Source organism: Pelodiscus sinensis, chromosome 31, assembly GCF_052426305.1.
Source record: "Pelodiscus sinensis isolate ZL-2025 chromosome 31, ASM5242630v1, whole genome shotgun sequence".
NCBI lineage: Eukaryota > Metazoa > Chordata > Testudines > Trionychidae > Pelodiscus > Pelodiscus sinensis.
Window position 1 is genome coordinate 7,741,401 of NC_143082.1, and position 12,906 is coordinate 7,754,306.

A 12,906-nucleotide genomic window follows, 5' to 3' on the forward strand; every position below is an offset into this window, starting at 1 on the left:
TTCATTAAATTACATCAAATAATGGCAGACAATTAAAAAGTGGCAAGTTTTAAAAGTGTATATATGCAAACAATAAACATCAAAATAATAAGATGGGTGAAGAAGTGTGCCTTGTATTTAAGGAGGATAGTGATATAAAAGGCATCACAGAAATGTCTTGGAATGAGGATAGCCAATGAGACACAGTCATACCAGGATACAAAATATATCTGAAGGGCAGAACGGGTTGCACTGCTGGGGGAGTAGCACTATGGGTGTGTCTAGACTACAGGGTTTTGTCGACAAAACTATACCTGCGTCTACACTACCGCTGAGTTCTGTTGACATAATGTCAACAGAACTCGTCAATTTTGTAAATGGTGGTAAACCTCATTCTACGAGGATTAACGCCTTTTGTCGACAGAGCTCTGTCAATAGATGGCGTTATTGCATCTACACTGTCCTTTGCTTTGTCAACAGAACTGGCTGTAGTCTAGACGCTCTTTGTCGACAGGTTTAGTTTGGAAAAAAGAAGATTAAGGGGGGACATGATAGCGGTTTTCAAATATCTAAAAGGGTGTCACAAGGAGGAAGGAGAAAATTTGTTCCTCTTGGTTTCTGAGGACAGGACAAGGCTTAAAGTGCAGCAGGGGAGGTTTAGATTGGACATTAGGAAAAAATTCCTAACTGTCAGGGTGGTCAAATATTGGAATAAATTGCCAAGGGAGGTGGTGGAATCTCCCTCTCTGGAGATATTTAAGAACAGGTTAGATAGACATCTGTCAGGGATGGTGTAGACGGAGCTTGGTCCTGCCTTGAGGGCGGGGGGCTGGACTCGATGACCTCTTGAGGTCCCTTCCAGTCCTATGATTCTATGATTCTATGAAAAGCCTGTAGTCTAGACGTTCCCTATATGGCTACAGCTACGCTACATGCTTTGCCAAAAGAGGCAATGCAAAATGAAGCATTGATTAGCATTTTCTCACACTTCTTTTGTATACTTTCTTTCATTCCGTTTTTGCACAAAAACAAACAGTGTGGACGTTTCCTTTTTGCGCAAAAACCTGGAGAGGCATAAAGATCTTACACAAAAAGGGGGTTTTGTTCAAAAATGAAATGTCCACACTGTTTGTTTTTGTGCAAAAAACCCTTGCACAAAAATGGAACGAAAGAGAGTATTCAAATGAAACGCGAGAAAATGCTAATCCGCACTTCATTTGCATTGCCTCTTTCGGCAAAGCATGTAGTGTAGACGAAGCTTGAGTGAAAGAAAACGTAAAACTGAAATGAAGTAAAAATATTAAGTGGACCAAACTGTTCCACAGAATCTTCATGGACAGTAATTCCATGTTCCAATAATAAAAATATAGCAGTAGGAATATATTATCAACCATTTGACCGGGATAGTTATTGTAACTGTGAAATGCTGAGAGAGATTAGAGAGGCTATAAAAATAAAAAATTCAATAATAGTGGGAGATTTCAACTATCCCCATATTGTTATCAAGACGGGATGCAGAGATAAAATTTCTTGACACCTTAAATGACTGCTTCTTGGAGCAGCTGGTTCTGGAACCCACAAGAGGAGAGGCAATTCTTGAATTAGTCCTAAGTGGAGCACAGGATCTGGGCCAAGAGGTGAATATAGCAGGACCACTTAGAAATAGTGACTATAATATAATTAAATTTAACATTCCTGTGGTGAGAAAAGCAGCCCAACACTATGGCATTTTATTTCAGAAAGGGGAACTATACAAAAATGAGGAGGTTAGATAAAGAGAAATTAAAAGGTACAGTGCCAAAAGTTATATCCCTGCATGGAAACTTCAAAGACATAATAATAGAGGCTCAACTTAAATGCATACTCCAAACTAAAAACTATAGTAAGAGAACGAAACCATGGCTTAACAACCAAGTAAAAGAAGCAGTGTGAAATAAAAAGGCATCATTTAAAAAGCAGAAGTTAAATCCTAGTAAGGGGAATAGAAAGTAACATAAACACTTGCAAATGAAGTGTAAAAATATGAGGAAGGACAAAAGGGAATTTGGAAGAACAGCTAGCCAAAAACTCAAAAAGTAATAATTTCTTTTAAGTATATCAGAAGCAGGAATCTACACAACCAGTGGGATTATGGGACAATCATGGTATTACAGAAGCACTCAAAGCCAATAAGATACAAAGAAGTGCAACAGAATTATTTGGAGTACTGAACACATTTCATATGAGGAGAGATTAAAAGACAGACTTGTCAGTTTGGAAAAGCGATGATTAAGGGGAGATAGAAGTCTATAAAATCAATTTACTATTTCAAATAACACAAGAACTAGTGGGCACTCAATGAAATTAACAGGTAGCAGATTAAAACAAACAAAATAAAGTTTTTTTTCACAGTCAACCTGTGGAACTCTGCCAGGGGATATTGTGAAGGCAAAGATTATAACTGGGTTCAAAATAGAACTACATAATTTCATGGAAAATAGGATCCTCAATGGCTAGTAGCCAGTGTGAGCAGAGATCCAACATCATGTTCTGCATGTCCCTCACCTCTGTGTGTCAAAAACTGGGAATGGGTGACAGGATGAATCACTCAATGGTTGCCTGTTTGTGTTCATTCCTTTTGAAGCACCTGGTATTTGCTACTCTCAGAAGACAGGATACTGATCTAGATGCTCCGGAGCCACAATTCCATAAGAATGGCTCTGACCCAGTATGGCCATTCTGATGTTCTTACATAGAACCCAGATATATCCGTCTCTGTTGTAACTCCACTCCTGTCCTAGAGCTGAGCTAGAATCCAGGTGTTCTGATGGGGTCTCTCTCTCTCTCTGCAGCGTTAGTAACAAAGTAAGAATATATTTTAAAATTTTAATATCAGGAACCAACTAGAGAGAGAGAGACTGTGGAACTGGCCTTCATATGCAAATTTGACACATTTAACCAAAGAATGAACAAAGACATTAACTGGATGGGCCATTATAGCCAATACCCAAATTACATCAGAAGTGAAAGCTCATGATACTATGCATTTTTTTGTTAGTCTCTAAGGTGCTAGATTAACAGTTACCCCTCTGAGACTTTAGAACAAGTTATTATTAGAGCTAAGTGGGTCTATTATTTGTTTTTCTTTTATATAGGAATTAGACACAGGGCTAAACTGCTAAATCATCTTACTAGAGTTTTCAAATGCCGAAATAGCCCTTGGAATCATGGCTAAAGTTGCCCTCCCCCGCCAGACTCTGAAATGGTATGCAGAGTTTGGCAGGGGGACAAATGGGGGCTAATGTTAAATGGGGCTAATGTAAATGCTGAAACTCTCTGTGATCACTGGACTCCAGGAGATGGAGCTTGAAGAATAGTAACAAAAAAAAGTCACTGATGACTGTGACCCCTAAGAGCTTAGAGAGGCAAGTAAAAGAACTCCGGTTTGATTAGCTTAAGAATAATGTAATTTTCAAAGGCGTAATCATTTTAGTCTTTTTCACCAAAAACAATAAGGAGTCCAGTGGCACCTTAAACACTAAGGCTACGTCTACACTGGCCCCTTTTCCGGAAGGGGCATGTAAATTTCACCAGTCGTCGTAGGGAAATCCGCGGGGGATTTAAATATCCCCCGCGGCATTTAAATAAAAATGTCCGCCGCTTTTTTCCGGCTTTTAAAAAAGCCGGAAAAGAGCGTCTACACTGGCCCCAATCCTCCAGAAAAAGCGCCCTTTTCCGGAGGGTCTTATTCCTACTTCAAAGTAGGAATAAGAGCCTCCGGAAAAGGGCGCTTTTTCCGGAGGATCGGGGCCAGTCTAGACGCTCTTTTCCGGCTTTTTTAAAAGCCGGAAAAAAGCGGCGGACATTTTTATTTAAATGCCGCGGGGGATATTTAAATCCCCCGCGGATTTCCCTACGACGACTGGTGAAATTTACATGCCCCTTCCGGAAAAGGGGCCAGTGTAGACGTAGCCTAACACGTTTATTAGGGCATAAGCTTGCATGAGATACAGCTCACTTCTTCAGATGCCTGAAGCGAAAGAAAGGCAGGGACACACAGATTGTCGTGTAATATAGTTAAATCAGAGTTGATATATTTCAGCTCCAAGGCCTACTCTGCACCTCTCTTGCACAAAAGCCTATGAAAATGAAGTGTGGATTAGCATGTTGCTGTGCTTCATTTGTATAATTAATTAGGGGCTGTTTTTGCACAAGAGGCTTTTGCGCAAGAGCCGTTCTTCCTGAAAAAATGAAGATGGGGGGTTTTGCGCAAAAAGGAGCCGTCTACACAGTTCCTTCTTGCGCAAAAGCCTCTTGTGCAAAACAGCCCCTAATTAATTATGCAAATGAAGTGTAGCAATATGCTATTCCACGCTTCATTTGTATAGGCTTTTGTGCAAGAGAAGTGCAGTGTAGACATAGCCCAACAGTGATAAGAAGGTGAGTCCCTGAAGGGGAAATTACTTATGGTAAGGAGCAAGCCAGCCATTCCGTGTCTCTTCTCCAAACCTCTTCTGATGGTGTCAATTTTGCATATGAATTCCAGCTCAGTAGTTTTGTGTTGCAGTCTTTCTGAAGGGTTTTTTTTTCATATGAATGGCAACTTGCAAGTCAGTAACTGTGTTCATGGAGATTAAAGTGCCCCCTCTTTACTGTTTTTTGTATGTTACCATTCTTGATGTCTGATTTGGGTGCATTTATACTTTTGCGTAGATACTATCTGGTTTGGCCATGGCAGAGGAGCATTGCTGGCACATGATGGCCAGCATATTAGTAGATGTGCATGTGATGGAGGCTTTGATGGTAGCCATCTTTTCTCACAGTCGCAAAGACTAAAACTGTTTTGTAAAAAAAAAAAGCTGATCAATTATGCTCGGTAAATTTGTGTCCTTTCTCTCCTGTCTTACATGACAAGTAGGCAATATATGGATTTAGAATTCAGGTGGAATTTGTGATTGCATGAAAATTAACCTTTGACGTAACTTTTGTAAAATGTCTTACATGGAGCTGCATGAAATGTGGCAGCTGTTGAAACAGTCTCAATGTCCAAGAGCATACAAGAGAAGACCCAGATCCTGCCAAAACTTTACACACTGAGGGTATGTCTACACTACAAAGTTAATTCGAATTAACGGACGTGAGTTCGAATTAACTTTAATAGGTACTACACTAGTGCTCCGCTAGTTCGAATTTAAATCGAACTAGCGGAGCGCTTAGTTCGAACTAGGAAAACCTCATTTTACGTGTGTGCCACTCTGGCCAACACCAGGGAAACTCGTCTGGCCCCCTCCCGGCCCCGGACCCCTTAAAGGGGCACAGGCTGGCTACGGTGCCCATGCCAGGTGCAAGCCTGCCAGCACCCAGCCAGCAGACCCTGCACCAGGCACGGATCGAGCCACCCACCCGATGCCCCCCAGCCCTCCCCCTCTTCCCGGGACCAGGCTGGCGGCTCCCAGGAGCTTGCCCGGGACCACAAGAGGCGGGCACCCGCCTGGGCTAGTGCAGACATTGTGGACCTCATCCATGATCTCCGCACTAGGCACAGGAAAGTGGCCAGCTAGGGCAGGAGAGCTGCCAGCCTGGACACCCAGGAGCAGGTGTGCAAGAGAATCAAGGGGGTCCACTGAGACCCCCGACCCTGAGCCCTGAGCTTACAATGGCCGTCCTGGGTCAGACCAAAGGTCCATCTAGCCCAGTAGCTTGTCTGCCGACAGCGGCCAACCCTAGGAACAGTGACCAAGCCATTTGTCTCATGCCATCCCTCTCCAGCCTTCCACAAACCTCAGGCAGGGACACCACTGGCTAATAGCACTCCATGGACCCAACCTCTATGACTTGATCTCACTTCCCTTTAAACTCAGTTCTAGTTCTAGCCTTCACAGCCTTCTGCAGCAAGGAGTTCCACAGGTTGACTCTTTGCTTTGTGAAGAACAACTTTCTGTTACTACTTTGAAGCCTGCTACCCATTCCTTTCCTTTGGTGTCCTCTAGTCCTTCTTTATGGGAACTAATGAAGAACTTTTCTGTATGCACCCTCTCCACCCAACTCCTGCTTTTAGAGACCTCTATCCTGTCCCCCCTCCGTCTCCTCTTTTCTAAGCTGACAAGTCCCAGTCTCTTTAGCCTCTCTTCATATGGGACCTGTTCCCAACCCCTGATCATTTTAGTTGCCCTCCCCTCTCCCAGCCTCTCTCTTCCCCTCTCCCACTTCCTTTTCCCAGTCTCCCCGGCTACGTCTACACTGGCCCCTCTTCCGGAAGGGGCATGTAAATTTCACTAGTCGTCGTAGGGAAATCCGCGGGGGATTTAAATATCCCCCGCGGCATTTAAATAAAAATGTCCGCCGCTTTTTTCCGGCTTTTAAAAAAGCCGGAAAAGAGCGTCTAGACTGGCCCCGATCCTCCGGAAAAAGTGCCCTTTTCCGGAGGCTCTTATTCTTACTTTGAAGTAAGAATAAGAGCCTCCGGAAAAGGGCACTTTTTCCGGAGGATCGGGGCCAGTCTAGACGCTCTTTTCCGGCTTTTTTAAAAGCCGGAAAAAAGCGGCGGACATTTTTATTTAAATGCCGCGGGGGATATTTAAATCCCCCGCGGATTTCCCTACGACGACTAGTGAAATTTACATGCCCCTTCCGGAAAAGGGGCCAGTGTAGACGTAGCCCCCCAGTTTTGTTCAAGAAAGACAGATTCCATTTTGGAAGACACGTTATCTTTATTTTGTACATCAAGAAGAGGGGCTAGGGAAGGGTAAGTGGAAGGAGTTGAGGGAGGAATGGGGCACGAGCCCCCGATGGGGAGAACTGGGCTGGCTCTGTGGGCTTCTGGGGGTGGAAGCTCTCCTGCAGCCCCCCAATTTCCCCCTCTCTCCAGATGGCAGCCTGCGGCAAGTGCAGCCGGGCTGATGGCCGAGTGGTGTGATGTGCCCAGTGTGGGTAGTCCGGGCAATCCAAGCCAGGACTGCTTTGCAAGCGGGGCACCCCTAAGAACTGTCTGTCCGGGGTGGGGGTCAGGACCCTTTAAGCAAAACGCTAATTCGAACTAGTTTTTTAGTCTGGATCCATTTGTTCGAATTAGTTTAGTTCGAATTAACTAAGTTAGTTCGAATTAGCGCTGTAGTGTAGACATACCCTGATCCCTGGTCTACACTAGGGCTTTATTTCGAAATAATCTCCCTTAGGTTGAATTTATAAGCAAAGCATCCACACTACCAAGCCTGTTATTTTGAAATAATGGCCTGCTTATTTTGAAATCTGTACTGCTTTCCTCAGGGAATAATGCTAATTTCAAAATAGCAGTAGTGCAGATGCTCCGGAACCACAATTCCAAAATAACTACTCCTGAGAGTAATTTAAACTAATTATGCCCATGCTTCCTGGGGCTCTAAGTCGAGGTTGTGTGCTCATATTGAAGGAGTTTGCCTCGGATTAATCTCAAGGCTTCCCCCTAGTGGGGGACACATTATTTCAATTTTGTAAATATAGGAGTTATTAAGTCAAATTTAGTTATTTTGAAATGGTTTCCTAGTGTAGACATGGCCTGTGTAGGCCCATCATTACGCATATGGGGGGAAGGAGCACTGAGAGGAGCAGATAGAGTCTGAGTGTTAGAACATAAGACTGACCAGACTGGGTCATACCAAAGGTGCATCTAGGCCAGTATTCTGTCTTCCTGCAGTGGCCAGTGCCAGATGCCCCAGAGGGAGTGAACAGAACAGGGAATCTTCAGGCAGTCCCTCTCCCGTCACCCATTCCCAGCCTCTGACTAGAGGCTAGGGACACCGTTCCTACCCACCCTGGCTAATAGCCATTGATGGACCTAACCTGCATGAATTTATCTAGTTCTTTTTTGAACCCTGTTGTAGTCTTTGACTTCACAACATTCTCTGGCAAGGAGTTCTGTAGGCTGAACATGCATTGCATGAAGAAAAACTTCCTTTTGTTTGTTTAAACCTGTTACCTATTAATTTCATTTGGTGGCCCCTAGTTCTTGTGTTATGGGAATAACTACATAACTTATCCTTATTCACTCTTTCCACCCCAGTCATGATTTTATAGAACTAGGAAAGCGTCTAGAGCCAGCAGCCAATCAGCAAAGAGGGATAAAAATGTCTGCAGTATAAACTGGAGCAGGCCATGTGATGGTGCTTGAAAGTCTCTGCTGCCGCAGCTGTTCCACCTGGCTGGAGGCTTTTGAGGAATTCTCCCTTACACAGATCTGGGGCCGAGTGCCTGACACCTGTCCCTGTCTGCAATGTCCTAGTCTCTGTGCAAAAGGTGGGAACAGAGGCAAAGCAGATGGGGGTAGGCTGTGCACTAACTTGCCCCAGTAACAGCTATGTGGGCAGACAATCCCCAGACAAACTGGCTGGCTACGTCTACACTGGCATGATATTCCGAAAATGCATTTAACGGAAAAGTTTTCTGTTAAAAGCATTGTCGGAAAAGCAAGTCTAGATTGGCAGGATGCTTTTCCGCAAAAACACTTTTTGCGGAAAAGCGTCCGTGGCCAATCTAGATGCGGTTTTCCGCAAAAAAGCCCCGATCGCCATTTTCGCGATCGGGGCTTTTTTGCGGAAAACAGTACTGTGCTGTCTACACTGGCCCTTTTGAGCAAAAGTCTTTCGGAAAAAGACTTTTGCCCAAATGGGAGCAGCATAGTATTTCCGGAAAAGCACTGATGATCTTACATGAGATCGTCAGTGCTTTTCCGGAAATTCAAGCGGACAATGTAGACAGCTGGCAAGTTTTTCTGGAAAAGCGGCTGATTTTCCGGAATAAATGGCCAGTGTAGACACAGCCACCATGTCTAGACTGGCAAGTTTTTCCACAAAAGTAGCTGCTTTTGCGGAAAAACTTGCCAGCTGTCTACACTGGCCGCTTGAATTTCTGCAAGAACACTGACGATCTTTTGAGCTTTTGCGCGAAAGGGCCAGTGTAGACAGCTCAGATTTGTTTTGCACAAAAAAGCCCCGATCGCGAAAACGGTGATCGGGGCTTTGATGCGCAAAGTGCGTCTAGATTGGCACGGACGCTTTTCCACAAAAAGTGCTTTTGCAGAAAAGCGTCCGTGCCAATCTAGATGCTCTTTTCCGCAAATGCTTTTAACTGAAAACTTTTCCGTTAAAAGCATTTGCGGAAAATCATGCCAGTTTAGATGTAGCCACTATGTTTTGGAATGAACTCCCAGAGACAGGTGATAAAAGACAAAGCAGCCTGTCCCCCCAGGGGGAGAACTTTGCACAAAGCAACCGCTCCATACACTCTCAACCCTCACTCTCACGGGAAATCCATGCAACACTAGCAAAAGACGAGCACGGGAGCGGACATTCATAACTCTGCTAGGTGCAAAAAAATCATGGACTAAGGCCAGGCCCACGCTACAGCCAAAGGTTGGCTAAAGGAACGCATTCCAGCTGCATAAAAAACAGCTGGAGTCGACATACTTTAAGTCGAGCTTTGGTGCTGTCCTCACAGGGGGAGTGCAATGGGATAAACTCTCTGGCTACATCTAGACTGGCATGATTTTCTGCAAATGCTTTTAACGGAAAAGTTTTCCGTTAAAAGCATTTGCAGAAAAGAGCATCTAGATTGGCATGGACGCTTTTCCACAAAAGCACTTTTTGCGGAAAAGCGTCCGTGGCCAATCTAGACATGGTTTTCCGCAAAAAAGCCCCGATCGCCATTTTCACGATCAGAGCTTTTTTGCGCAAAACAAATCTGAGCTGTCTACTCTGGCCCTTTTGTGCAAAAGCTTTTGCGCAAAAGGAATTTTGCCCGAACAAGAGCAGCATAGTATTTCCGCAAGAAGCACTGATTTCTTACATAAGATCGTCAGTGTTCTTGCGGAAATTCAAGCAGCCAGTGTAGACAGCTGGCAAGTTTTTCTGAAAAAGCAGCTGGTTTTGCGGAAAAACTTGCCAGTCTAGGCACAGCCTCTCAGTGACGTCCCTTACTTCTCATGAGGAGTAGGAGTTCTGTTGTTGATGGGGGCGCCCTCAGCATTTGATTTAGCTGGTCTTTACTAGATCTGCTAAATCGAACTCTAGAAGATCAACCACCAAAGCATTGATCTTCCGGGAAGCAAAGATGTGGCCTTAGTAAAGACACTGGATTTATGGCTCATTGTAACAATCTGTAGTCCACTACCCCCCACCCATATTGTTGTATGACTGCAAGGGGTTTGTTGTCCATTTCAACATGGAATGGTCTCTTACTATAACTGCTTATGTTGCACAGCCTGGCTCACCTTGCATTTAGCTGTGCCATTGTATGTCTACACTTTACTCCCACAGCAGTGTGGCTGCACCAATGTAGCCCGTAAGTGTAGACACTCGGGCTATGTCTACACTGGCATGATTTTCCGAAAATGCTTTTAACTGAAAAGTTTTCCATTAAAAGCATTTTCGGAAAAGCACGTCTAGATTGGCAGGATGCTTTTCCGCAAAAGCACTTTTTGCGGAAAAGCATCCGTGGCCAATCTAGACGCGGTTTTCCGCAAAAAAGCCCCGATTGCCATTTTCGCGATTGGGGCTTTTTTGCAGAAAACAGTACTGTGCTGTTTACACTGGCCCTCTTGCGCAAATGATTTGCGCAAGAGGGCTTTTGCCCGAACGGGAGCAGCATAGTATTTCCGTAAGAAGCACTGATTTCTTACATGAGATCGTCAGTGTTCTTGCGGAAATTCAAGCGGCCAGTGTAGACAGCTGGCAAGTTTTTCCGCAAAATCAGATGATTTTGCGGAAAAACTTGCCAGTCTAGACACAGCCTACCTATGCTGATGGGAGAGGGCATAGGAACAAAACAAGAACCAGCTGCAAGTGACACTTTGCTGGGGGGCCACAGCTGGCTTAGTACTTGGTGCAGCTTCCTGACTAACTCTTCCACATAGTACTTGGTTTTATTGATAAAGGGCATCAGCTTCCCTGTGCTCTATATGCAGCTCTGCCCCCCAGTGCTAGTGGGGTGCTTGATTGGGGTAGTCTTCCTTTAGATCAGTGGTTCTCAGTGTGTAGGTGGGGGGGGGGGGCACATTGCGGCCCAGGGCAGCTCCAACAGAGATCAGGGAGAGAGCACCACCAAGGCTCACTCTGCCCCTAGCTCTCACCAGCCCTGACTGTGGCTTCACTCCTGGCTCTTCCTCCAGCCATGGCCCCATCTCTCGACCCTGCTCCCAGCTCCCAGCTGCAGCCTACGCTGCACCCCATGGCTCTCAGCCCTGCCACAGTTCTGGCCCCCATCTGGGGCTCCGATCCTGACCCTACCTCCAGTCCCAGCCAAACCCCCAGCTGCTGCCCAGTAGTCTTAGCTCCCATCCCACCCCTGGCCTTGCTCCCAGCCCCTAGCAGCAGGTGGTGGGGATGTGGACAGGAACAAGAGGGGGATGCATGGTAAAAAGTTTGAGGACCACAGATCTAGGTTGTATTTCCCTAGTTTGTTTATGAGAAGGTCATGTGAGACAGGATCAAAAGAATTACTAGTGACAAGGCATACTACAGCTAACAGCCCCCACCCACAAGGCTTGTTACCCTGCGAAAGAAAACAATTTGGTTGGCTTGACATGATTTGTTCTTGACAAATCCATGCTGTAACTTATAATCCTGGCATATTCTTTTCCTTATCCCTGCTATAATGGCCCATGCTCCTGCCCCGCTAGAGATGAACACAATGCACTACAGCTCTTAATAGTAGAGATTTAGTATCCTAGGTTATGTCTACACTACAGCACTAATTCAAATTAGTTAATTCGAATTAGTGCAGCTAGACCTAAAAACTAGTTCAAATTAGCATTTTGCTAATTCGAACTAGCATGTTCACATTGAGTGGACCCTGAACCAAGGTTAAGGCTGGCCGGAAGCAGTGCCAGCAGGGCATCAGATTAGGACTTAGAGTGTGGAGCTGCTGTCTCAGGCTAACCGAGGGCTGTGCTTAAAGGGACCCGACCCCCACCCCGGACAGACAGTTCTCAGGGTTCCCCGCTTGCTTGTCTACTTCGATGAGGGACAGCAAAGTAGTCCTGTCTTGGAGTGCCCTGAGTGCCCACACTCGGCACATCACAGCACTCGGCCATCAGCCCGGCTGCACTTGCCACAGGCTGCCATCCGGGGGGGAGGGTCAATCGGGGGGCTGCAGGAGAGCTTCCACCCCAAGGAGCCCGCAGAACCACCCCAGTCCTCCCCATCGGGGGCTTGTACCCCATTCCTCCCTCACCTCCTTCCACTTACCCCTCCCTAGCCCCCCTTCCTGATGTACAAAATAAAGGACACACGTGTTCAAAAATAGAAACTCTCTTTATTGAACAAAACTCAGGGAGACTGGGAATAGGAGGTGGGAGAGGGGAAGAGAGAGGGTGGGAGAGGGGAGGAGGAAACCTGGGAGGAGGGAGCTGGAAGGAGGAGGGGAAGTATCAAACTATGGTACGCCATATCTTCACTACTGTGTACAGATGTGATCTCCTCACCCCAGAAAAGATATTTTGGCCTTGGAAAAGGTTCAGAAAAGGGCAACTAAAATGATCAGGGGTTTGGAACAGGTCCCATATGAAGAGACGCTAAAGAGACTGGGACTTTTCAGCTTAGAAAAGATGAGACTGAGGGGGACTAGAGGACACCAAATGAAATGAATGGGTAGCAGGCTTCAAACTAATGTTGGGACCAGGAAAACAAGGCCTGGTCAACGTTATGCTAAGGAACGTTAACAAAGGCTAATTACGTAGGCCTCTGGGTATTCTTGACCAGAACCAGGAATGTGGTTCAATCAGAGGCGCACCCTCCATGCTGGCTTAGGTTATAAAGTAAGATAGTGATAAATTATATATTTGTACCTACTGTAAGTAGAATGGTTTGCTCTGGGAACTGGTCAGTAACTCCCTGTTTTTGTTCCTCTTCGCTAATCTTACCTCCCTATTTTTGCCCTTTGTTTGTACCCGACTCTTTTGTCTCCTTGTTCCTGGTA